At 44.8% G+C, this 25727-nt stretch overlaps 1 long non-coding RNA gene across 1 annotated transcript; it reads right to left on the minus strand.

The window, feature by feature from the left end:
- Window positions 1-4838: 4838 nt before the first annotated feature.
- Window positions 4839-6051, minus strand: LOC149128602 (uncharacterized). Its single transcript, XR_016213383.1, has 2 exons — window positions 5693-6051; window positions 4839-5590 (listed from the first exon to the last, which is right to left on the minus strand). It is a non-coding gene; the product is annotated as an uncharacterized LOC149128602 (long non-coding RNA).
- Between the last annotated feature and the right edge of the window lie 19676 nt (window positions 6052-25727).

Genomic DNA, 25727 nt, shown 5'->3' on the forward strand with positions numbered 1-25727 from the left:
GGCGGAGGATTAACCAAGTGAGCCACGGTGCCAGCCCCTCCGTAGTGGACTTTTAAAATCTCTTTTTTCTTGTTATTTTGTGATTTTTCTACATATATTTAAGTATGGGCTTTTGTTCATCCATTATGCTAGACATTCAGCTATTATAATTGAACTGTAGCCTTTGGATAGTTAAATCAGTTTATTTATTTATTTATTGAAAGAGTTACACAGAGAGAAGGAGAGGGGGAGAGAGAGAGAGAGAGAGAGAGAGAGGTCTTCCATCTGCAGGTTCACTCCCCAATTGGCCTCAACGGTGGGAGCTGCACAGATCCGAAGCCAGGAGTAGGAGCTTCCTCCATGTCTCTCACATGGGTCTCCCACGTGGGTGCAGGGGCCCAAGGGCTTGGACCATCTTCTACTGCTGTCCCAGGCTACAGCAGAGAGCTGGATAGGAAGTGGAGCAGCCAGGACTCGAATCGGTGCCCACATGGGATGCTGGCACTGCAGACAGAAGCTTTACCCCGCTACGCCACAGCGCTGGCCCCAAAATTAGTTCTTTTATACTTAACATTTTATCAGTATTTTGATTTTTTGTATCTTTTGATTCATTTGATACTTTCACATTTTAATTACATGTTCTTTTTTAAAAGACTTATTTTAAAGATTTTTAAAGATTTATTTTATTTATTTTAAAGGCAGAGTGACAGAGAGAGAAAAAGAGAGAGAGAGAGGGAATCTGCTGGCTCACTTCGCAAATTTCCACAATGACCTGGCCTGGGCTGCTAAAGCCAGGACCCATGTCTCCCACATGGGTGGCAAGGGACTAATTACTTGAGCCAACATGCACTACTTACCCAGGTTCATTATCAGGGAGATGGATCAGAAACAGAGCAGCTGGGACTCAAACCACACTTCTATATGTAATGTCAGATTGCAAGCAGAGGCTTAAACATCTGTGACATAATGTTGGCCCCTGATTACATATTCTGATTTCATATACTTTAATTTTCAATGCTCTTTAAATTTATTATATAAAATCATATTCTTAATTTATAAATTCTTTGATTGTATTCCTCTTATCACATCACCTGCTATAGTATTATTGTGTCTTTTCTCAAATGTCCCTGTTTGTTCATAGTTAAATATACAGCCATTAAAAATTGATTGGATAGCCGGCGCCGTGGCTCAATAGGCTAATCCTCCACCTTGCGGCGCCGGCACACCCGGTTCTAGTCCCGGTTGGGGCGCCGGATTCTGTCCCGGTTGCCCCTCTTCCAGGCCAGCTCTCTGCTATGGCCAGGGAGTGCAGTGGAGGATGGCCCAGGTGCTTGGGCCCTGCACCCCATGGGAGACCAGGAAAAGCACCTGGATCCTGGCTCCTGCCATCGGATCAGCGCGGTGCGCCAGCTGCAGCGGCGGCCATTGGAGGGTGAACCAACGGCAAAGGAAGACCTTTCTCTCTGTCTCTCTCTCTCACTGTCCACTCTGCCTGTCAAAAAATAAAAAAATAAAAAAATAAAAAAATAAAAAATTGATTGGATATTCTGAATACTGTTGATCTTTGCTTTGGGCAATCAGGCACAAACTGGACCTCACACTAGAACATCTGGAAGTAATCTCTCTACAATGGTGGTTCAACAAGGGGTGAATCTGCCTTCTGGAGACAGTAGGCAATATCTGATGATGTTTTTGTTTATCACAACTGAGGAGACGGGATCTGCTGGCATGCACTGGGTGAGAACAAGGATTCTCCTAATTTTCCAACGATTACCAGTATAGTCCCCAGCAACAAAGAATCCTCCAGTCCAAAATGCCAAAAGTGCCCAGGTTAAGAATTCCTACAGGGAAATATCTACTGCTTACACAGTGACCCTTCTATTTATATATTTGGCTGGAGGAATAAATATTGATTTCTTTAATCTGCATTCATCTAGAGAGAGAAGAGGTTACTCTCTATATAAATGGTAAATAATTTCTCTGTGTTTGGCCTCCAATTCACATTCACCTGTCACATTTCTGGCCCCTGAGACTCTCTATGTTGGAAAAGGGCTGATACTTCCAGCCTCATGCATTAGCATCCATCCGTACATCCCACTAGGGCTCTCTTCCCTTACTCCATCTGTTATCCACATGACATGTACTTTCTATCTTCCAGGTTTTGTCAAAAATCTGTGATAACCTTTGCTGTGCCTTGGATGTTGCATGTCTTCCAAAGGCCTCTCTGCTAAAGATTTGGTCCCTAATGGCCTTGTCTAAATATGATCAGAGTAGGTGACCTCAGGGGGCTTCCATAGCCTCAGCAGCTCATGACAAGAGCCTAGGGTGATTACTGAGGCCATAAACAAGAGTGTCAATTTGTTAAGTCAACAACAGGAGTCACTGTACACTTACTCCTCATGTAGGATCTCTGTCCTTAGTGTGCTGTACATTGAGATTTAATGCTATAACTAGTACTCAAACAGTATTTTTCACTTTATGTTTCTGTGTGGGAGCAAACTGTTGAAATCTTTACTTAATGTATACTAAACTGATCTTCTGTATATAAAGAGAATCGAAAATGAATCTTGATGTGAATGGAAGGGGAGAGGGAGAGGGAAAGGGGAGGGTTGTGGGTGGGAGGGACGTTATGGGGGAGAAGCCATTGTAATCCATAAGCTGTACTTTGGAAATTTATATTCATTAAATAAAAGGATGGAAAAAGAAAAAAAAAGTCCCTAGGGTGGCACTATTGGGAGATGATAGAAATTTTAGGAGGTGGAAGCTACTGAGAGGTCCTTAAGACATTTGGGGACGTGCCCTTGGAAGACAGTTCTTGAATTCTTGCAAGAGGGTTGTTGTAAAAGCCTGAGTTTGGACCCAGCCACTCACTCTGCTACCTGTCTTACTGTGTGGGCCTTCCTCTGCACATAGCACCCACTGGGGGTCTTCACCAAAGCTGGCATCATGCTACTTGGGCTTTCAGTCACAAAGCTATAAGCTAAATAATCTATCTTTTTGTCACATGTAGTTTATCTTGGGAATTTCATTGTAGAAATACAATTTTACAATGCATAAGGCCAATGATGCTTCTAATTATCCTACAATGAACAAGACAGTCCCCATCAACAAAGAAATTTCCAGCCCAAAATATCCAAAGTGACAAAGCTGAGAATCATTTGGTAGGATCAGTTTTCTGGCTCATGAATCCTATTCTTTTCTTTTTAAATTTTTCTAAGCAATTATTTATTGGAAGGGCTGCTGTTATAATGCAGCAGGATAAGCCACTGCTTGCAAGAATGGTATCCAGTTCTGGACACTCTGCTACTGATCCAGTGTCCTGCTAACAACCTGAGAAGGCAGCTAAAGATGGACTATATTATTTGGGCCCCTGTTACCCATATGGAGATCTGGATGGAGTTCCTCACTGCTCACTTTGGCCTGGCCCAGCCGTTTGGAGAGTGAATTGGCAGGTGGAAGATATCTTTCTTGCACGTGCACCCTCCTCTCTCTCTCTATTCCTTCATCTCTCTCTCTCTCTCTCTCTCTCTCCATCTCTGTTATTTACCTTTCAAATAAGCAAATAAATAAATCTCTTTTAAAAATTATTTGAGAAGCAGAGAGAGACCCAGAAAGAAGTAGACAGTTCCCATTCACTGGGTCACTCCTCAAGCAGACAGAGCTAAGCTGGAGCTGGGCCAGGCTGTTGCCAGGACTGCAATCCAGATCTCCCACAGGAATGGTAGATACCCAATGTCCTGAGTCATCACTGTCGCCTCCCAGGACCTGCATTGGCAGGAAGCTGGAGTCAGGAGTCAAACCCAGAGACTCAGATGTGCAACATGGGCATCTTAACCCCTAGGCTAAATTGCTGACCCTTACTCTTATTATTATTATACATGAATTTAATATACTCTGAAGAAACTAAAAAGATAAATCTATGTAGTCAGGCCTCCGTATTTGACAAAAGTCTTTTCTGTTTCCTTACTTCATTCTTTTTCTTTTGGTATTTAGTTAGCATCAGGCAGTGTGCTAGGCACAGGGCATATACAATAAGTGGAACGAACATATGGCCTGCTTTGGTGATCTCAGCCAACTAAAAATATGGAGTCTCAAACCAAAACATTTGGGTTTTAGTACCAGCACTAGCTGGTTGAGTGATCTTTTACAATACATTTCAAGCTGTGTGCCTACCAATTTCCTCAAGTTGGAGTGAAGATCATGATAATAAATTAACATCCTCAGAAGATCGTTGTTAAGATTCAGTGAAGTAATTCATTCAAAAACACTTTTAGAAGTCCTGTTGGAACATGGATTATTCATTTTGAGAATCCCGTTTTGTTTGCCCAGGATAGATAATAGATTTTATTGTAACAAATATTTAGTCTTACTTGTTTAAGAATTCATCTTTATTCTAAAGAGTTACTTTAATGTAAAACTTATTATTTAATATAAAACTATGAAATAGCTCAGACTGGATCTTTTAATGCCCTATCTCTACATTATTCACTGAATCCATTTATAGTCCACTTTGATATCCCTTTTAGACTAAGTTGGGATCTGGGCACCATTTGTGTTTGCCATTTGTTTATACTAATTTCCTATGAATGTATTAGCCATTCCTCTCAACCATTCCCCCTCATAAAAATACAGGCCAGCTTCTTAATCTTCCTTTTTTTATTGTCATTTGATCTGCACTGTAGAGATACAGACACACTGAAACACATGCAGAGACAATTTGCTGTAAGTTACCTCAGTTTTGGCTACACATTGGAATTATCTCTATGTGCCCAGACCACTTGCAGCATGATGTCTGGACATAGGAGTTTGGAGAAACTTCCTAACTGATACCAATAAAAAGCCAAGGTCCAGAACTAGTGTTTTCTTTTTTTAAAGATTTATTTATTTATTTGAAAGGTAGAATTACAGAGGTAGAGGCGGGGAGGTCTTCGATCTGTTGGTTCGATCCCCAGATGGCTGCAATGACCAGAGCAGTGCCGATCTGAAGCCAGGAGCCAGGAGCTTCTTCCAGCTCTCCCACATGGATGCAGGGGCCCAAGGACTTGGACCATCTTCCACTGCTTTCCCAGGCCATAGCAGAGAGCCGGATTGGAAGTAGAGTAGCCAGTACCTGAACTGGTGCCCATATGGGATGTCAGCACTGCAGGCTGCGGCTTTCTTTACCTGCTATACCACAGTGCCGGCCCAGAACTAGTGTTCTGTGAGAAGACCAGTAACAGCTGAGAGGCATATGCACACTGGCTCGGGAAACAGAGAGCATGGTGTTGGAGGGGGCCTCAGACAGCGCTCTGGCTCCTCGGCATGTGTGGGGGGAACACAAGGAAACCCAAGCTCCATAGGCTTCAGGAAGAGACCATGAGTCCCTGACCCAGAGCCAGACCAGATGGCTCAGCCCATAAACGTCAGCAACGGGAGACAAAACAAAGCCTTGAGAAACAGAAAAGTCCCAGGCCTGCCTCACTGGACATCAGTCCAGCCATCAACAGCTTCTTCACAATGCAGGACAGCAAAATTCGGGGCAGTGGGAAGATCTGAGGCTCTCCTATCCCCTCTGCCATAACGTCTCAGAAGCAACTCCAGATACCATCCAGGGAAGATATGGGAGTAGAAACTGCAATGTGAAAGACAGGGTGTTTACTTGAAAAAGCATTTATCAAAAGCCAAAACGACAACAAAGCAAAAAACACTCCTGAAGCCAAAATCCTAATAATACCTTGTTTTCTGGCAAGTTCACACACACACACACACACACACACACAGAGTAACTCATACCACAAAATAAACTCGATAAAATATTTCTCTGTGTATCAGAGCATGTTGCATAAATTTGAGATTGACACACACGGGTGTTTACAGACACAGAGACAAGCATTAACATTCAATAGCAGCATCCTTCAGCCAGGCTAACAGACATGTCACGCACTGGGGCTGAGTTCTTTTAGAGATCCTAAGGGACCCACGCACTTCCCTTTCAGGGAAGAACAGCCCTATGGCTGCGCAAGGCAACGTTCCTTAGAGAAGGGTCCTCACGGTGGGACGATGCCAACTTGTTTCCCAGCCAGCAGACGTGTCTTTGCCAATTCTCATTTACAAAGCATCATTTGAGGTCCTGTTCCAGGGTGCCACTCCCGGGGACCTACTTCTCTTCCTTTAGAGCCACCCACCCATTGTTTCACAAAGGAACAGAGGCTGACATGGTTCCAATCCATTACGCACGCATTCTAAGCCAGGCTCTGTGCGGGCCTATTACATAATCATTGAATCTAACAACCCAGGAGGTATTAATATCTTTATTTTCCAGATGAGAAACCAAAGGCTTAGTGAAGCTAAATACCTCCAAGTTCACACAGCTTGGAGGAGGATCCTGAGTTGAAATCCAGATATTTCTGACTCTGATGACTTAACTACTGCACCGCACTGCCTTTTTGACACCCGCACTTATCCATTCATGTGTATCCATCAGACGAATAAAAATGTGTTTTCTAGAGTGATCTACCATCACCTTTCTCTACAGGAGCATAACTATGCTGCCACAATTGTCTGCACATTTAGCTTTAAAAAGTGGCCTTATTATCCCCTAAGGGGTCTTATTTAATTAATTTTATTATCAGACATATTTCTAGTATATGAAAAGGCCAATTTCCAAAGGGAGAGCCTTTTATGCTATATATATTTTGGCGTTCTTAAATTTCTCATTTCTTATCCAACTAAGTAGTCCCAATGAAAAAATAGAGTTCCCATTTTCTCCACTTATTTCTTTTTTATTTTTTTAAAGATTTATTTATTTATTTGAAAGTCAGAGTTACAGAGAGAGAATGAGAGAGACAGAGAGGTCTTCCATCCACTGATTCACTCTCCCCAAATGGTCACAATGGTCAGGGCTGGGCCAGACTGAGGCTGGGAGCCAGGAGCTTCTTCCAGGTCTTCCACGTGGGTACAGGGGCCCAGGCACTTCAACCATCCTCCACTGCTTTTCCAGGCTCATTAACAAAGAGTTGGACCAAAAGCAGAGCAGCCGGGACTTGAACTGGCACCCATATGGGATGCTGGCACTGCAGGCAGCAGCTTCACCCTCTACACCACAGCACCAGTCCTTCATCTCTTTATTTACCTCTTCATTACCTGTCTCTCCAACAGACCGTAAGCTCCATAAGAGCAGAGTCCGTGGTTAACTACAGTGATCCATGGAGACATGCAGCAGCCTGGCACAAAGTGGATCCTCGGTGAACATTTATGATATCAACAAACCAGTGCACAGACAGTTTCCCAGGGTAACAGATATATTCTAGTACTTATGTCCAAAGCCCTGCAGAGAGAGCAAAATTTTCCATACATGTTCCCCAATTTCTAGAGGAGCAATAACACTAAGGCAAATTTGCCCCAGCCAGTCATTCCGCCCAGCTGCATTTGCGCGCTTTCCACACATAACTCCCTTCCTACGGCCCCTCCCTCCCATTTTATGGGCTTGTTTGGGTTTGAGTTTGTGGGTGTGAAAGTCTGAATTGTTTAGCTTTGCTGCAGAGCAGCGACCTATCTCAGTGACCCTTATTGCTTACCTGCAGTCACCCTGCCCTCCTTATCTGCAGCACCACGTTTTTGATCTCTGCAATACCGGCAATATTTTCCCATAACCCCTGGAATGGGAAAACTAGCTCATGCAGTGAAAAGTGATCTGAGCTCAGTGCTCTGCCAGCAACGTCAGTCTGCGTGAGCTTCCACTGAATAGAAGCTTGGACCACAAGCAAGGGATGACTTTTTCCTACCTTCCCCCTTCCTAGTCTACCTGATTCCCACTCACTTTGGCCTCCAGCCCTCTGTTTCTCCCATGAGAGTTCAGTGGGTTTCAAACATGCCCCATTCACCCCCACGTTCATGTCTCTCCCTTCATCTGTTCTTCTCCTTCCAATGCATTAAGCAAACAGCATGCTGATCCTCTATGAGATCCCAGTCACTGGCCACACACACACACACACACACCCTCCATCCTTACAGACAGAACTCCAGCTCTGTCTCCTCTAGGCTGCCTTGTCAGACCCGCATGGTCTCCACGATCTCTCATTTCCCATCTTTTGTAGCACTTGTAGTCTGCGCTCCGCAATTAGGCACGTAACCCTCTCTTTCACCTGGATTGCCGTGTTTTTGCATGAATTAGTTCTGTCTTCACAACAGAATTATAAATTCCCTGAGATCAAAGACCACACCCTGTAGTCCTACTGTGCGCTTCCTTATTGCTCACTCTGTAGTTATCTACAGAGGGCTCACTTATGCCTTCCTTACTACTTTTTTGCAGTGAATATGTTTTCTGTGCAAGCCCTTTGGATGAAGTTTGCATGGTTGACAAACAAAGGCTTTGAAAAGAGCGGCCAATATTGTGGCATAGCCAATTAAGCTGCTGCCTGGATGCTGACCGCCCATCCCATAGGAGCGCTGGTTGGAGTCCTGGCTGCTGCCCTTCAGGTCCAACTCCCTGTTGATGTGGCTGGGGAGGCAGCAGATGATGGTCCAGGTGCTTGGGCCCTTGCCATCCATATAGGGGACTCAGATGGAGTTCCAGGCTCCTGGCTTCTACCTGGCCCAGCCCCAGCCTTTGCGGCTTTGTGGGGCGAGAACGAGCATAAGGAAGATCCCTGCCTCTCTCTCTTTGTCTCTCCCTCTCTCTGTAACTCTGCCTTTCAAATAAATAAATAAATCTTTTTTTTTTTTAAAAAAAAAAGGCCTTCCAAAGAAAGAAGAGGAAAAGAATGACTTCATTCTCTTTGCCTTTTGCAGCAAACAAGTCCTCCCTGCATCGAGGCATGTCCCAACAACTCTGACCCAAATGACTGGACAGGGGTGACAAGTTGGAAAAGCATGCAGCTGGTACAATGCTGATGTCAGAAGCCTCCTTGGGTTCTGAAGATTTGAAGACTTAATGCATCCAGCAGATTGGATTCCTGTGCTGCATGTGCGTACTGACATTCCAAGACCCAAAGGTCACGCTGAGCACATGTGAGTGGCCAGCAGGCCAGGCTGCTGGGAGCTGAGTGCCCTGGTTAGGGACAGTATGGCTGGTGGGGGTCCCCAGAGTCTGCTCAGGGGGTGAGTGAGGCCCCGGGGGACAGGAAGAGAAGAGGAGGTCTCTCTGCCCTGACCTGCAATGGGAACAAGGTGAAAGGGGAGCTCACTGGGCCAAGGCAGTGACCCAGAAGGCCTGTCAGAAGTTAAAACAGATGTGAAACAGAAGCTGTCACTGTCCCAGGGGCCGCGGGGTCTGCCTTGAAGGAGATGACCCCACGGAAGATGAGCTCTGGCTGGTGAGTCTCCGCTGGGGGCTGGCACCGGGCAATCAGGGCTGAGTAGCCAGCAGCTTGAAGAGCTGGCAGGAACACATGCACATTCCCTCCGCCGAAATGAGCAGAGAAGGGCATCCACCCTGCGAGAGGCTGGAGGAGCTAACTCCTTCCCGGTGACTCATTCGCTTGACAAACACACACTGTGCTCATTATCAGTCCAGGATGCCGGGGTTCTGATTTATGGAAGCCACAGTCTTTGTCCTTGAGTTACTTATTAATCAGCCACACCAGTGCCAATAGAAGAGCTTGCAATCACTGTCTATAGCCTGAGGATGATAAAGATGACTGCTTGTGGGGGGGGAGGTGAGCACTCTTCCGGGGGGTGGGTATTGCAGAAGCCTGACCCCAAATCTGGAAGATTCAGCCTCGCAGGTCATAGACGCTCTCGCCGCTGGGCTGTAGGAAGGCAGAGGCTTCCTGGTAGGAGGGATGCCAGGTAAGAGCCAGCGGTCTCTGGTCCCGCTTTTCCTGCCTACACCGATCCACATGCCCATTCCTGGCTTGGCCCACCCTGAACCCTGAGTGTTCTGCACCGAAAGCCAGATGTGTCTGTGTTTACTCCCAGGATGGGGACCAGCGGGGCCCCCACGACACATGCAGCTCGCCAAAATCAACAGAGCACTCCCCAGATGGAATTCACAGAGATCCAAGCCTGAAGCCTTACTTTTAGTGATAATTAGGATGTAATTATGATTTAAAATGTTTCCAAGTCCACTGTCTCATCATTATCATGATGTCACATTATTAGCATCCCCCACCATACAAATCGGGAAATGGAGGTAAAGAGAAATTAAGTAATGTACCCAGCATTCACTCGGTAAGTGACAAAGTTAATTCTCAGGCTGAACTTCTGCACAGCTCATTCCCTGAAGTCCTGCTTGCCCCTTTCTCTGGGCAAGCATCTGCTAAGCCCAGGGTAAACACTCAGGTTAAATGTCACCTCCGGAGGCCTCTGTCAACTTTTCCTTCACTGGGATGCCCCCTTATTTGTTTAAAGTATATTGGCTCATGGCGACTTTTAACACATCGTCTTGTCATGAGCAAGCCATCTCTCTCCTTGCAATAAATTTCCTGTGAATTTTGACAGTTCTTTATTTATCCCACCATCTAGCTCAGTGACTGACCTACAACAAATGCTGAATACATGTTTGTGGAATCCAGGTCTCTTTTGTTCCAAATCTCAGGTACTTTCCATGGGAACAGCCTCCCTCCACATTCCCGAAGAAAGAAGAGATGCAGGTCCCCCCACCAAATACAAAATAGGCCCCCATTGTCCCCTGGGATGTGTTTTTGAAAGACCCCTGTGGGAGAGAGAGCGGGAAAGGGGAGGGTTGCGGGTGGGAGGGAAGTCATTGGGTGGGGGGGGAGCCAATGTAATCCATAAGCTGTACTTTGGAAATCTATATTCATTAAATAAGAGTTAAAAAAAAAAGACCTCTGTGAATCTCTGAGACCACAGATAGTACCTGACCCTATATATATTATGATTTTTCCTTTACATACACAGCAATAAGGTCTACTTATAAACTAGGCACAATTAGAGATTAAAAATAATAACTAATAGGCCGGCGCCACGGCTCACTAGGCTAATCCTCCACCTAGCGGCGCCGGCACACCGGGTTCTAGTCCCGGTCGGGGTGCCAGATTCTGTCCCGGTTGCCCCCCTTCCAGGTCAGCTCTCTGCTGTGGCCAGGGAGTACAGTGGAGGATGGCCCAAGTCCTTGGGCCCTGCACCCCATGGGAGACCAGGAGAAGCACCTGGCTCCTGCCATCGGATCAGCACGGCGCGCTGGCCGTGGCGGCCATTGGAGGGTGAACCAACAGCAAAGGAAGACCTTTCTCTCTGTCTCTCTCTCTCTGTCCACTCTGCCTGTTTAAAAATAATAATAACTAATGATAAAATAGAATTATTACCACTAATAAAATAGAACAATTATAAAATATACTTCAATAAGAGACTTCACACTAATCAGAATGGTATGAAATTTATTTTTTTAAAGATTTATTTATTTATTTTAAAGGCAAAATTAGAGAAAGGAGAGACAGAGAGAAAGAGAGATCTTCCATCAGCTGATGCACTCTCCAAATGGCCACAACAGCTGGAACTGGGCCAGGCTGAAGCCAGGAGCTTCTTCCAGGTCTCCCATGTGGGTGCAGGGGCCCAGGCACTTGGACCACCTTCTGCTGATTTCCCAGGCACAGTAGCAGAGAGCTGGACCAGAAGTGGAGCATCCAGGACTCAAACTGGTACCCATTTGGGATGCCAGTGCTGTAGATTACAGCTTAAACAGCACCAGCCCCTGGTGTGCAATTTAAAACATATGGATTGTCTATACCAGGGATTTTCTATTTACTATTTTTGGATCACCAAGGTCTGAGCAACTCCAGAAAGTAAATCCATGGATAAGAAGGGGCAGCTACACTCAACTCATTCCTACTGACTGTGCATCAGATCAAAGGGCCTAAGGAAATGTAGATATTATCCTTCCAATCTCTCCTCTAACATTTTTGCCTTGAATAATAATACAAAGGGACTTCAAAAAGTTCATGGAAAATTAAATGAAAAGATATGATTGTTTTGGCAAAGAATAATTCTAAAATTCGTGCATAGTTTTCTCATACTACACATTTTTCATGAACTTTTTGAGGAATCCTCATATGGATGAATTTCAAATTCTTTTGCATCAAAATAACCTTATGTTTTCATTCAATTTTCCATGAACTTTTTGAAGTAAGCTCGTATAAATAGAGGCCAACACACTACAAGTATAAATATTCAAATACTGTGAGAATGTAGCAAGCTAACTGACCATCAACTAAAATACTGTGCTTCTTTTCTTTCACATTTACCTACATAACAACCTACAAGGCCTAGTTCAAACTCAGAATTCCCAGGTTCCCATGAATTCTGCTTCAGAACATGGAAACATAAAGAGAGTCCATCCCCCTTCTCTTCCCTCCCCTACACCTGTTTTCCAACTTGGAAATACAGTCTCCATCTGCACTTGCACCAAGAGCTGTGTCTTGGCCACCATTCAAGCTAAGATATGCACCCAATCTACCCTCTGGAGAACACGCCCTTTGAAGAGATCCAGGAAAACCCTAGACGCAGGCTAATGGCCAGCGGGATAAGGAATTCTGGGATCACAAATACCCTAAGTGTGGCCCAGCTGTAAAGGGTAGCGTGAGTTCCAGGCAGGCAACCCTAAGATTCCTCTAAAGCTACACCCTGTTGCCAATACAGGAGAGATGCTCACTTTCTCTCTCTCTCTCTCTCTCTCTCTCTCTCTCTCTCTCTCTCTCTCTCTCAGAAAAAAATGAAAAGAAAATCCATTTTATTTGGAAAAGACCAACAGAGAGGATGCCTCAAATTGTTGTTCCACTGCTTATAGAATTGAGTTCCTGAAAAGCCCAGCCCACTTGTCCCAGGGGCTAATTGCAGTGAAAGCTGGTTAGATTTGTATTATCTGAGCTATTCTTGTTACTGAGATAGTAGGTCTGAAGAGGGAGGGAATGTGAAGATCCAAAGGCCTGCATGTGCAGGCTGTTTTTTCCAATGTGTGTTTTTTTTTTTTTTCTGATTAAAAAAAAGAAGAAGAAGAAGAGAAAAAGAGGTGGAAAAGCTTATGTTTCTGTCCTTGCCAATGAGTTTCCATTTGATTCTGGGGGTAAAAGGCAAAGAAAACGCTGTGGATTCAGTAAGCAAAGTGGTGGAACCCAGTTGCTCCATGATCAGGAGGCCCTTTAGGGCTGCTCCACATTTGAAAAAGAGAAAAATGTTAGCCTTTATGACAAGTTGCATAAGGAGCAAGAGAGCTCTTTTTGATAAGGGGCTGAGAACAAGTCCTGATAGGAAGCCAAACAGTCACTATTTAAATCGCTTTCTGCGATGTGAATGTTGATCTGAGAAAGGGCTGAGATGTCATTTCTCTGCCTCTACATTTCCCAGGGACAATAACCCAGGTAAATAACCCAGGCTGGGGAGGCGACAGGGTGGCATCAAGAAACCTCAACTCCACCAGAGACTGAGCAGGAGTGGGAGTGCTGTGGGCTCCTTAGGATATTTATCTTCTGTGGGATTCCCACAAGGCCTTGTGGCTTCTTGTTGAATTTCAGTTGTTCTACTAGACCCTTTGATTTTATTTTTAAGCTACTTGCAAGAAAGGCACCAACCAAGATTCTGAGGCCCTGGCAGGCCGAGAGCCACTTGTGATAGTTGATCATTGTTCACACCTTGGAGATCATCCCCGAATACAGGTCAGTCACTGAACCACAGACCATCTCATGGTGGGGAAGCTCCGCCTTATCTGTAGAACGCCCACATATTTTAAGTTGCTTTACACACGTCAAAAGAGAAAATTGGCAGGATTAGTAAATGGGAAAAATAATTGCACTTTTTTTTTTCCCGTTTTCAGTCTTTTGATGTGGTGCTGTGTTGGTACAAAGGGAGTGAATTTTCCCTGACCACACCCTTTTGGAACAGATCAATGGCAGGCATCCCAGGATGTCAACACTCTGTTCTACATGTCCAGCATCTGCGCCATTGATCTGTGTGATACCCATGGGTTTGTTGACAGGGGCTGGTGTGTTGCAAAACATACACTGTTCTGCTTTTTCTCCTTATAGTAGAGTTGACTTTCAAGGGAACTTAACAACAGGGGGGCTTTATGTTTCTACAGAACCTTTTTTCTCTGACTCTGGTAAAGAAAGGGAGGTGGGAGAGGGTGTTGATAGGAAAAACTGATAGATATTGAGAAGTTATGAAAGATCCCAGGCCAGTCTTGGGGTCAATGGGCTCTTTTTGAGAGAAAGTAACTTTCAAAATCATTTATCAGCTGATTTCATTCACTAAATGTGTATTTTATATCTGCAGTAGGCAACAGCGCTTCAAAAAGAGAAGGCTTCAAGAGGAGCCGAGCCTTGAGCTGAGACTGGGCAAGTGTGTCAAAGTTTTGTAGCTGGAGAATGGATTGACAGCCAGAAGACAGGGCTGACTTAGGCATCAATGTTCTTGGCACATAAGGAATATTGAAGAGTATTAAGAGGGAAATTAAGTGGGTATCTAGAAACCCAAAGGAGTCTTTTGTCTTTAGCCAAACTCTGTTCCATCAGGAAAAGAGTTATAGAAATGATATTTGTGTTCCCTGTATAGCCCCTTCCACCTCAGCCAAAAAATTTTTAAAATCCCATTCATTCCTTCAGCCCATGATGACTTTGCTCCTGCTCAAACTACTTATCATGTGCGTGATCACACACATGCATGCAGGCACAGCACACACACAGACATGCACGCTTTGCATGGTACCAGCCCTACATATAAAGCCCCATCCTCATACTAAGAGAGGTCAGTGAGCTTCTCTTACCCAATTGTAAACTTTACAGTCTCAGGCAGTATTAAGCACAAACATATACTTAATAAATATTTGGTGACTTGAAGTGAATGAGATCAGCTGGCTGGATCAAACATTGTATATGCGAAGTTTTCCCTTGGGCTTCTTAGAGTTGGATTCGTGACTGTGTTCCCAAATATATAGAAGGCTTGTGGGAAGATGGTGTAATCTTTTGTCTTAGTTCAAGAGCAAAAGAAACAAAAATTGAAGATCTGTTAAACACTTTGCTTGCGTTCAACTCTACTCATTAACCTAAAATGTGTCCCCTCTTATTATCAAGAAAACCAAGGCTCAGAAACACAAAGCGACATTAAGGAGCACACAGCTGGCCCACGATACGAATAGGATTTTGCATTCCCATCTACAGGCTTCCAAGAGTCCTTGCTGCCTCCGGCTCTGAGCCTTCCTCCAAGGTTTCCTGGGAATCAGGAAAGTCTTTGATTTTTCTAAAATGAAATTCCTAATGGTCCCCTTTAAAATGAAAGGTTTTATCTCCATTCACAAAAAAAAGGTGGGGGAGGGAGAGAAAAGAAAACTTCCTCTGACCAATGGAAAAAATAATCCCTTGCTCTGCTTGCTGGCACAGGGCCCAATCGTGTGGGCCAGGCTGTGAAAGAGAGGGAGAAAGATTCTCATGGAAAGCAACCACTCCACCCACTCATATTTGTGTTTCTCTGAGGTTAACCCAGGGCCCCACCGCTGCCGCCCAGCACATCACTTTGGTGACTGTTCCCACCATCAGCATCCAGATAGCACAGAGGGCTGAGGCATTAGAATCTTATCACCCCTATTAAAAGATAAAACCTTAATTTCAACCCTTATCAATAGACGCCTCATGCACTCCATTCAGCGCTTACAAGGAAAGCAGACAAAATGTTTCTGATCAAGGCTCAAGTCAGACCCCAGCAGCATTTGCCTTGCCTTGCCAGGGAAGCCTGGAAAAGGTAATTAAAAACAGAGTCGTCTGCTTGGCTTGACACTGGCCAGACCTTCTCCTTAGGAAATATATGGTAATAAAATGGATGAAATGGGGAGTAAAAAGAATGAAATCAACATCCTTTCTCAAAGTCAACCAAATGCTTTGTGAAAATCCATGTTTCTTGAGTATGGACTGTTCACAGCTCATTTGTGATCCCAACCCCATATCACTCATCTGCCCATGCATTCACTCATTCACTTACTCAGGGAACGCCTGTGAGATGCCCTCCCCAAATTTATGTTGTAGTCATCGCTGAAATAGAAACCCGAGGGAAGCACAAACCCTTTTCTCAAGGGAAAGCAAAGGCGAGGGGTGTAGACAAATAATTATCTTGGAACTGAACTCAGTCTGGCTCCCCTGCTTCGACTCCCACCACAGTCCCCCTGTGCTCTCCCCACGATGCCTTCACGCTGGGTTCCACAATGCCTCCCTGCAGCACCACAAGTGTGCCGTCTCATCTCCCACCACCAAGATGTGCTGCTGGCTTCTCCTTTTGCTGTTGGCCTTGTATCCGACCCTCTCTGCCCAGTTAATGTTCACGCATCATTTGAGGCTCAGAGATTATGTCAATTTACCCCAAAGTCAACAATGACCTCTCCTCCCCACAAGTTGTATGTGTCTCCCATCATTTGCTCCCAGAACATTCCTCAGATTGCCCCAACAAAGCCTTGAGATACTTTGCATTGTGATTCTCTGGGTGTTTTCCTTCCTCCCTTACTCTACTGAGAAAACTAGCAAGACAATGAGACACAGTTCAATTATTTTGGGGGCTTAGCACAATGTACACATGGAACAAGTGCTCCGTATGCACGCGGAAAAGAAATGAATGGTTTTGGTACAAGATATAATCAGATACAGTGGAAGGGGAGGCTGACTCTGGAGCAGAGGAATAGAAGGAGTCACAAGGGTCCACAGAGAAGACCCTTGAACTGACTTGAAGAATTAACACAAATTCACCAGATGAACAAATGTGAGGAAAAGATTTCTAGGCAAAACAAACAATACATTCAAAGCTGAAGAAAATGAGCGTGCAAAGAAATATCAGTATCCTGGGTATGGCTGAAGTACAGGCTATGTGGTTAATTCTACGTATCTAGGTGACTGGGCTAGTGGATGCCCAGATAATGTAAAAGAGCATTTGTAGGTGTGTCTGAGAGGGTGTTTGGGGAGAGATTAGTATATTATTCAGCAGACCAAGCGAAAAGCATGCCCAGTGTGAGTGGCACCACCCAATCCAGTGAGGGCTCAGAGAAATCAAAAGGAAGAATTTTTCTCCCTTTGTAGCTGGGGCATACAGCTCCTCCTACCCTCTAGCATCAAAGCTCCAGGTTCATGGGCATCTGGACTCCAGGGCTTACTTCAGTGGCCCCCTACTCGTACTATTACCCCTAGTTGTCAACCTCTCAGCTTCTGATTGAATGACCCCACTGTCTCTCTTGCAGACAGCATGTGGTGGCACTACTTGACACTCATAATTGCATGAACCTATTATGAGAATACATCTCCTCTTGTGTATCTATATAAAAGCACGTTCCACATAAGGACATTTCCGTTGGCCATGGACCTCACAGACAAGAACAACGTGGTGCCATAGATTATCACACAGCTGGAAAACTAATCCTCATGATGTCAGAGCCATCTGTATGTCCTAGCAGGCATATTACTCATCTGTCTGTGGTGACGCTGCTGCAAACCAAATGCACTGCCAGCCATATAAAAGTATAGCTTGTACTTGAGTAATGATAACAAATGACCATGTTCCTGCTTGATAGTATTTTCTACCATATACTTTCTGTCATTGCTTTCCAGTGGAGTTCACTTTAGAAACGCATTTACTGGAAGATGCTGTGCCATATTACACAGGCAGCATCTCACGTTTATCAACAGGACTCTTGATAACATCATTTTGTTTTGTGCTGATTTACTCCCATGTTGTTTCGTTCATTACAGTCCCTCAGAGTAAAACTTCACGGCATGTTGCCAGAAAAATAAAATAAAATAAAATAAAGGTAGTTGTGCCGGCTCCATGGCTCACTAGCTAGTCCTCCACCTGCGGCACTGGCACCCTGGGCTCTAGTCCTGGTTGGGCGCTGGGTACTAGTCCCAGTTGCTCCTCTTCCAGTCCAGCTCTCTGCTGTGGCCCGGGAGTGCAGTGGAGGATGGCCCAAGTGCTTGGGCCCTGCACCCACATGGGAGACCGGGAGGAAGCACCCGGCTCCTGGCTTCAGATTGGCGCAGCACTGGCCATGGCGGCCATTAGGGGAGAGAACCAGCGGAAGGAAGACCTTTCTCTCTGTCTCTCTCTCTCTCATTGTCTATAACTACCTGTCAAATAAAAAAAGTGATTGACTTGGAAATGGAATTAAAGTGACTAAGCACCCAAAAGGTGAAGGTTCTTGCTCTCTGGTCATGCACATCCCAGTCCACCATGGTCATGATCTTGAAGAATAAGAGCGCAGTGGCACAGTTGTTAAAGGATCTGCTTTGTAGAAGGCAATGAGACCAACCAAAACTCTAGAAAGGCCTGTATCAGATGTGGAGAAAACTTCTGGTTTGAAGACAAGATGCAGGGGAATCTCCCTGTAAGCCCTGAGACAACAAAAAGTTGGTTTGTGATGTTGAATGGAATGGCTGGGGGCCAGCACAGTGGTGTAGCAGGTAAAGCCACAGCCTGCAACGTTGTCATCCTATATGGGCTCCAGTTCGAGTCCTGGCTGCTCCATTCACTTCCAACCCAGCTCCCTGCTAATGCACCTGGGAAAGCAGTGGAAAGCAGTGGAAGATGGCTTAGGTACTTGGGCCCCTGCCACCCACATGGGGACCTGGATGAGGCTGCTAGATCCTGGTTTTGGCCTGTTCTAGGCTGGGCCATTTGGGGAGTGAACCAGCAGATTGAGGATCTCCTTGTCTGTCTCTCTGTAACTCTTCTTTTCAAACATAAATAAAGGAAAATCTGGAACTTACCATGATGTTGAGTTTGACTTTACTGCCTGCTCTGATTGACTTAAATGATTCGGGAATCGTTATTCATTACATTAGGTGAAAGTGAGCGTTGAATTTGGATGTGCTGATGTGAAAGCAACTGAAGAATCTTTGGAAATGCTAGATAAGCTGATTGTGGTAAGAAAAAAAAATTGCTGGCCGTCGCCACAGCTTAATAGGCTAATCCTCCACCTGTAGCGCCAGCACCCCGGGTTCTAGTCCCAGTTGGGGTGCTGGATTCTGTCCCGGTTGCTCCTCTTCCAGTCCAGCTCTCTGCTGTGGCCCGGGAAGGCAGTGGAGGATGGCCCAAGTGCTTGGGCCCTGCACCCCATGGGAGACCAGGAGAAGCACCTGGCTCCTGGCTTCAGATCAACGCAGCGCACCAGCCGCAATGCACCTGCCACAGCGGCCACTTGGAGGGTGAACCAATGGAAAAAGGAAGACCTTTCTCTCTGTCTCTCACTGTGTAACTCTGCCTGTCAAAAATTTAAAAAATTTAAAAAATAAAAATATATAAAGAAAAAGAAAAAAATTGCTCACCAGATCAAATCAGTGTGAAGGAAATCTCCCTATTCTGGAAACAGATGCCTAGAAGGACTTCCCCCAGTAATGCCATATTTTAAGTTTTGGGGGGACCAGTTAACAGTCTTGCTTGAGGACAATGGCATAGCTAATAATTGAACCCCTGCGTGATCTGGGTTTCATAGCCCAGAGTCCTTCATGCACAGCAACAAGCACGAAGAGTCAGTGCACTACAGGAGAAACAAGAAGTTGGGGGTGGCCCAGCTCCTCCATGACAGCCTTGTGAATTGCTATGCCTGCAACATGGAGAAGTCATGTTTGGAGGATAACAGACCTTTGAGGATGTCGCTTGCTTGCTGATCGCACTGCTGCACATCCTACTCTTACTGGTCATCTTCAGCCTCATGTCACCGTGGCATTTCCCCCTCCAAACACCACTGCTTTGATCCAAGCTTGGGAACAAAGAGTTATGGCAGATTTTCGGGCCCCTCCCTGCAGAGGACCTTTGCCCGGGCCATCGCCGCCACTGAGGAAAGCTGTGGTGCAATCCTTGAAGGAGGACGCCCTGTGTGAGCACATCCTGACCTGACTCAGGCTTGCCTTGCTGTCACGAGTGCTCGGGTATGAACGGCATCTGGAAGAAGAGGCCCGAGACGTTTCATCACGACTGCAAGGAATGTGCCAAGGATGCGGAAGTTGCACAAATCAGCAAGGCTGCGCCTGAGATGGCAAACGGCTTTTTGCTGGGTGTGGATGAGGAAGAGCTCCGGGGCATAGCTTCTTAGGAACTGGCTAATGAGTCGTTGTAAAAGAATCAGAATCCATAGCTAAATAAGAGGCCAGAGAAAAGGAAATCTCAGGAGAAGAAAAAGAAGAACCCCCAGAAAATTCACAACCCTTTAGGGTTGAATAGAATCTTTTGCAGACTTCAATAAGCTGCTAAAAAAAAAAGCTTGAAAACAGGAAAACCCAGTACTAAAAGTCTTCATTAGCAGAGAGGAGTGTTCATAATGTGCTATCTGCTTATGAACAAATTTATGATGGGAAAAAGGAAACAAACCAATCAAAACACCACGGATGCTTCAGAAAGTTTGTGGAAAAATGGTAGTAAATCATGTTATTGTGCATTTTATATGTTTAGATGTGTTTAGATATGCAGATACCCAACACTGCATTTAAATCGCCCGCAGTATTCAGGACAGCAACACGGTGCACAGGTGTGTAGCCTGGGAGCAGTAGGCTATCCCACATTGGTCAGGTGTGCCATGAGCAGCACCATCTGCGTTGGTGAACGTACACTCCATCATGTTCACAAAATGACAGAATCATCTAACAACACACTTCTCAGAAACTGGCCTTAATGTTAAGTGAAGCACGGCTGTGTATGCTGTCAGTTCTTTCGCTCTGGAGAACTCAACACATCAATTACCAAGTGACAAAGCAGCAAGAGGTGAGGCTGAAGACACAGGCATGGAGTAGACCATGGAAGTCTTCGGCTACAGTGATAAGACGTTTGCATTTTATGTTAAAGGCTCACATCCTGCAGAGAATCTGCTCCCTACTGTCTGTCCCCTCTAGCATAGCCATGGAAAATCACTCTCCTAGTGTCCTAACACCCACAGCACAACAGGAAATGTAAATCTACTATAAGCAGCATTGTGCTTATTGTATTCTGAAACTAAATAGGTACAACTTTGGCATGCTTATTGGTAATGATTATTCATTATGTACTCAATGCTGCCAATGCAGGTAAAGATGTGAATATAGTTAAGAAAAATGACATTCATTTAATTTCCAAGTCTTCATAAGTAGCTCCAGTATGCACATAAAATGAGAACTACTTAAGCACACCGGGTTTGTGGGAACACTCTCTGGATGTATCGCCCAGTCATTTGTCTTTACTGATGTGTTAGTTACTTTAAAATGATTTTGAGCTCTGCAAAATGACGTATTTTTCTCTTGTTTACTTTTTGTTCTCAAACCAGGTTTTAACACAATCCATTTGATAGAGTAAGAGGCTGCACGAGACAGATTGCCAAGGTCAGGGCAAGCAAATGTCACCCTGGAAACTGAAAGATGGATGTACGTTCATGGCAGATGTGATTCTCCTTCTCATGCTGGTGAAGAGCCATTAGACAAACAAACTGCTGGGGCAAGTGCGGAGGTGTCGGGGTGGGCACAGCCTGCTAATGTACTGGACACTGATGGACACCAGCCAGCTGGCAGGCAGAGGCTCCCGCCTGCACAGGGTGTCTCCCACTCGACGACTCCTCAACAGGGACCACCGCCTCTTAGATGAGGGCACCCCAAAACGTTCATGAAGAATGGAATTAAAACATAATTTTACGGGGCAAGCGCTGTGGTGTACAGGGTGGAACTGCCACCTCTAGTGCCGGCATCCCGTATGGGCGCCAGTTCAAGTCCCGGCTGCTCCACTTCCAATCCAGCTCTCTGCCATGACCTGGGAAAGCAATGGGAGCTGGCCCACATGCTTGAGGCCCTGCATCCATATGGGAGACCCAGAAAAAGTTCCTGTCTCCTGACTTCAGATAGGCGCAGCTCCAGCCATTGCAGCCATCTGGGGAGTGAACCAGGGGATAGAAGACCGCCCTCCCCCCCCCCCCCCAGCCACCTCTGCCTCTTTCTAACTCTATCTTTCAAATAAAATAAATATTTTAAAAAAAGGAAAACTTAGCTTTATTTCAGTTCAAAAGTTATGAAACCCATGCATAGTTCTCCATAGTAAGCATATTCATGAGTCTTTCAAAACTCCCTCAATAGCACGGATTACAGAAATTTTGCATCAAAATAAACATCTTTTGAGGCCGGTGCTGTGGCCTAGCAGTAAAGCCACCCACCGCCTGCAGTGCTGCCATCCCATATGAGCACCAGCTCGAGTCTCCGCTGCTCCACTTCCAATCCAGCTCTCTACTGTGACCTGGGAAAGCAGTAGAAGATGGCCCAAGTCCTTGGGCCCCTGCCCTGAGGTGGGAGACCCGGAGGAAGCTCCTGGCTCCTGGCTTCAGATCTGCGCAGCTCTGGTCGTTGTGGCCACTTGGGGAGTGAACTAGCGGATGGAAGACCTCTCTCTCTCTCTCTCTCTCTCTCTCTCTGTAACTCTGACTTTCAAATAAATTAATCTTTAAAAAAATTTAAAAAAAATAAACATCTTTTAACTCAATTTCCATGTACTTTGTGTTGTACCCTCATGTAGTCAAAGACACTGCTAATCAACATTTCCTCTATAAGCTTAAGCTAAACTTCTGAAATATCTTTCATTGTCAAATGTACTCCTGGTCCCAGGTGTATGAATGTCCAATATATTCATAATATGTAATGCTCTGTAATTCTGAACTCCAGTCAGAGCAATAGTATGGTTATGAGCAGTTAGAGAAAAAAATCAGGGAAATGCAGATCAAAACTGTAAGGAGATATCACTTCATTCTCATGGGGATAGTGGGAATCAAAAACTCAGTTAATGGCGCACACATTATGGTGTGGCAGGTTAAGCTGCCAACTGGGATGCCCACATCCCATATCAAAGTGCCTGATTCACATCCTGGTTACTTCATGCTTCTAACTCAGCTTCCAACCAATGAAACTGGCAGGCAATGGATGATAGCCCAAGCACTGAGGACTCTGCCACCAAAATGGGAGAACCCCATGTTCTGGATCCTGCCTTCGGCCTGGCCCAGCCCTGGCTACTGGGGGAGGGAACCAGCAGATGGACGTTCTCCCTCCCTCTCTCTCTCTCTCTCCCCCTCTCTCCTTCTCTCTCTACCTCCCTCCCCATCACCTTGCCTTTCAAACAGATAAATCTTCTTGAAAACTACAAGCAATAACAAGTGTTGGTGAGAATGTGGAGAAACTGTATCCCTTTTAGCATTACTGATGAGAATATAAAATTAAAAGATAAGTTTATTTCGATGCTAAAAATGTTTGAAATTCCTGCATAGTTTCTTTCATAATATGCATTTCCATGAATTTTTGAAGACCAAGGTGTACACATGTGTGTGCATTTGCGTGTGTGTACACGTGTGCAGGCATGCAGAGACTCCGGGGGAGATGGAGACAGAGGAAGAAATGCTGAGACCTAGAAAGCTTGAGGAACTGATTCCAATCAAAAGAAACTCAATGGCAAATGAGTCAAACACAAAACATTACTATTTCCAGTCCTATATTCTTTCCCATATATCACAACCGCATCTTCAGCAGCTCTCTTTGAATCACACATAAGGAGCTTTACAAAACAACCAAATGAACTTTCATGGAAAATACAAAAGGGGAAACTAAAGATGTAGTTTAAGAAGACCTGTATTTGATCCAGAAGCTTAAAACTAGCTTCTTAAAAAACTAACGTTCAAAGAAACAGACATTTTTGTCCAAAGTCAGAATATTCTATTATTCTTACTGTAACTGATAATAAATAATGGTCTAGGAAGTAATTAGGCTCAGAAATTGGGTGGAACATGACTGAAATGCTTTAGCAGAAATTAAGAACATAACTGAGCAGATTGTAGGTGATAGATGTCCGAACGAACGTGTCACCCCTAGGGGTCAGTGCTGTGGCACAGCAGGTTAAAGCCCTACCCTGCAGCACTGGCATTCCATATGGACACCAGTTTGGGTCCTGGCCGGTCCAGTTCTAATCAAGCTCCCTGTTAACGTGCCTAGGAAAGCAGCAGAGGATGGCCCAAGTGCTTAGGCCCCAGAAGCCATGTGGGAGACCCAGAAGAAGCTCCCAGCTCCAGGCTTCAATGACGCCCAGCCCTGGCTATTGCAGCCATTTTGGAAGTCAATCATCAGAATATCTCTCTGTGTCTCCCCTTCTCTCTCTCTTTCTGTAAATCTGCCTTGCAAATAAATGAATAAATAAATCTTCTTTAAAAAGCCACCTCTAATTTCCAACTTGATATTCATCTTACTTTAATTGTCTACATCTTCTAAATATCTTTTCTTCAGAAAATATCAATCCTGAATCAAGTAGGCAAGATGTGGTAATTTTTCCATGTTTTGCTGGGTATTTACTGACTCTAATAAAAAAGGGATGTTAGCATGACCAAAAATAAAATGATTTCATATTGTTGTGAATATCATTCTGTGAGTGTGAAATGCCATAGCATTTGAAGTCAAAGACACACGTGTGCGTGCACGCGCGCACACACACACACACACACAGTGGTCCTTATTCACAGAAGATTGGTTCCAGGACGCCTGTGGATAGCAAAATCCATGAATGCTCATAAATTGGCATGGTAAACATTTGCCTATAACCTCTGCACATCCTCCTGTGTACTTTAAATCATCTCTGTATCACTGATAATGCCTCATACAACATAAACGCAGTGTAATTTTTGTTATACAGTACTGTACTGCTTAGGGAACAATGACAAGGCAAAAACTCTGTATGTGTTTTTATTTCCAGTTGAACCATGGCTGGTTGAATCCATGGACATAGAACCTGCAGACACCATGAGCCAACTGTATTTCTGGAAGTGTGATTTGGATGAAGAATGGCTGTTGTGGTCTTCGGCAGTGCTAGGCTTTGTGCTCCTCAGCTGTTCCAAGCTACAGCTGGATCGAGGATCAATTAACCTTGTCAAGTTGTATGCCAGCTTCTGGACTGGACAAATAATTACGTCATTAAAGCTTCATTCAAATCTTGTGTAGCCGTTTTTCCAACTGTCGTTTTGCAGGTGAGCTGATTAGAACTTCGAAAGAAAAAAAGCAGTTAATATAGAGTCACAGAAATAGGAAAGGAAACAAGTGAAATCTGCACACAGATCTTGTAACCTCCAGATGAATTCTCTGTTTACTACAATATATGCCAACAACATGGTCGCTGAGAGCAGCCCCAGTCATGAAAAGTTAGCTACCAGATGGACAACATATACTTTTCATACTGAAATAGTTAAATCTCCTGCTACAGGAATGGTCTATAAATAAGGAGCTTTTTCTCCACATATTATTCTCTTGCAGATCCTTGGGAGTCTTGATTCTATTTTTAATATTTTATGTTTTTCTGGTGACTGAATTCCTGTATAATTAAAATAAGAAAAACAAAGAAAAAAGGAAAAATATTCCTTGGAATTTCTTTCATGCTCTGTTCCCAGCCTGCGTGTGTATTTCTTAGCGTGTTTCTAAAAGGTTGCATTGACTCAGCAACAGGATAGCCAGCTACGTGACAGTTCATCTCTGGTTTCCATTACCCGTGATTAATGCCAGGGATCGTGTTTATACTCTCAGTCTACACACCAGTTAGGGGCTCAGGGAATTTGGTTCCGGCTCTGATAAAAAAAAAAAAATGCAGGGGTAGAGTATGTGGATGGGAGGGGCACACAGTTTAGCTGGGAGCGGCCTGCATTTCACTGGCAGTGGAGGCAAGGGTGGTGGGTGGGGCTGCAGGGACGCACCAATCCTGGATGCCCGGTGAAAAGTTCTCCCTCTCTCTTCTTGATGACTGCCAGACTCTACTCAGGAGCACACTTAGGAGAAGATGATGGAAGTCAGAGCCGAAAGCTGCGTCCTTGCCAGATCAGAGGG

Source organism: Oryctolagus cuniculus, chromosome 1 (assembly GCF_051225735.1).
Source record: "Oryctolagus cuniculus isolate XC-2025 breed Fujian yellow rabbit chromosome 1, ASM5122573v1, whole genome shotgun sequence".
Taxonomy (NCBI): domain Eukaryota; kingdom Metazoa; phylum Chordata; class Mammalia; order Lagomorpha; family Leporidae; genus Oryctolagus; species Oryctolagus cuniculus.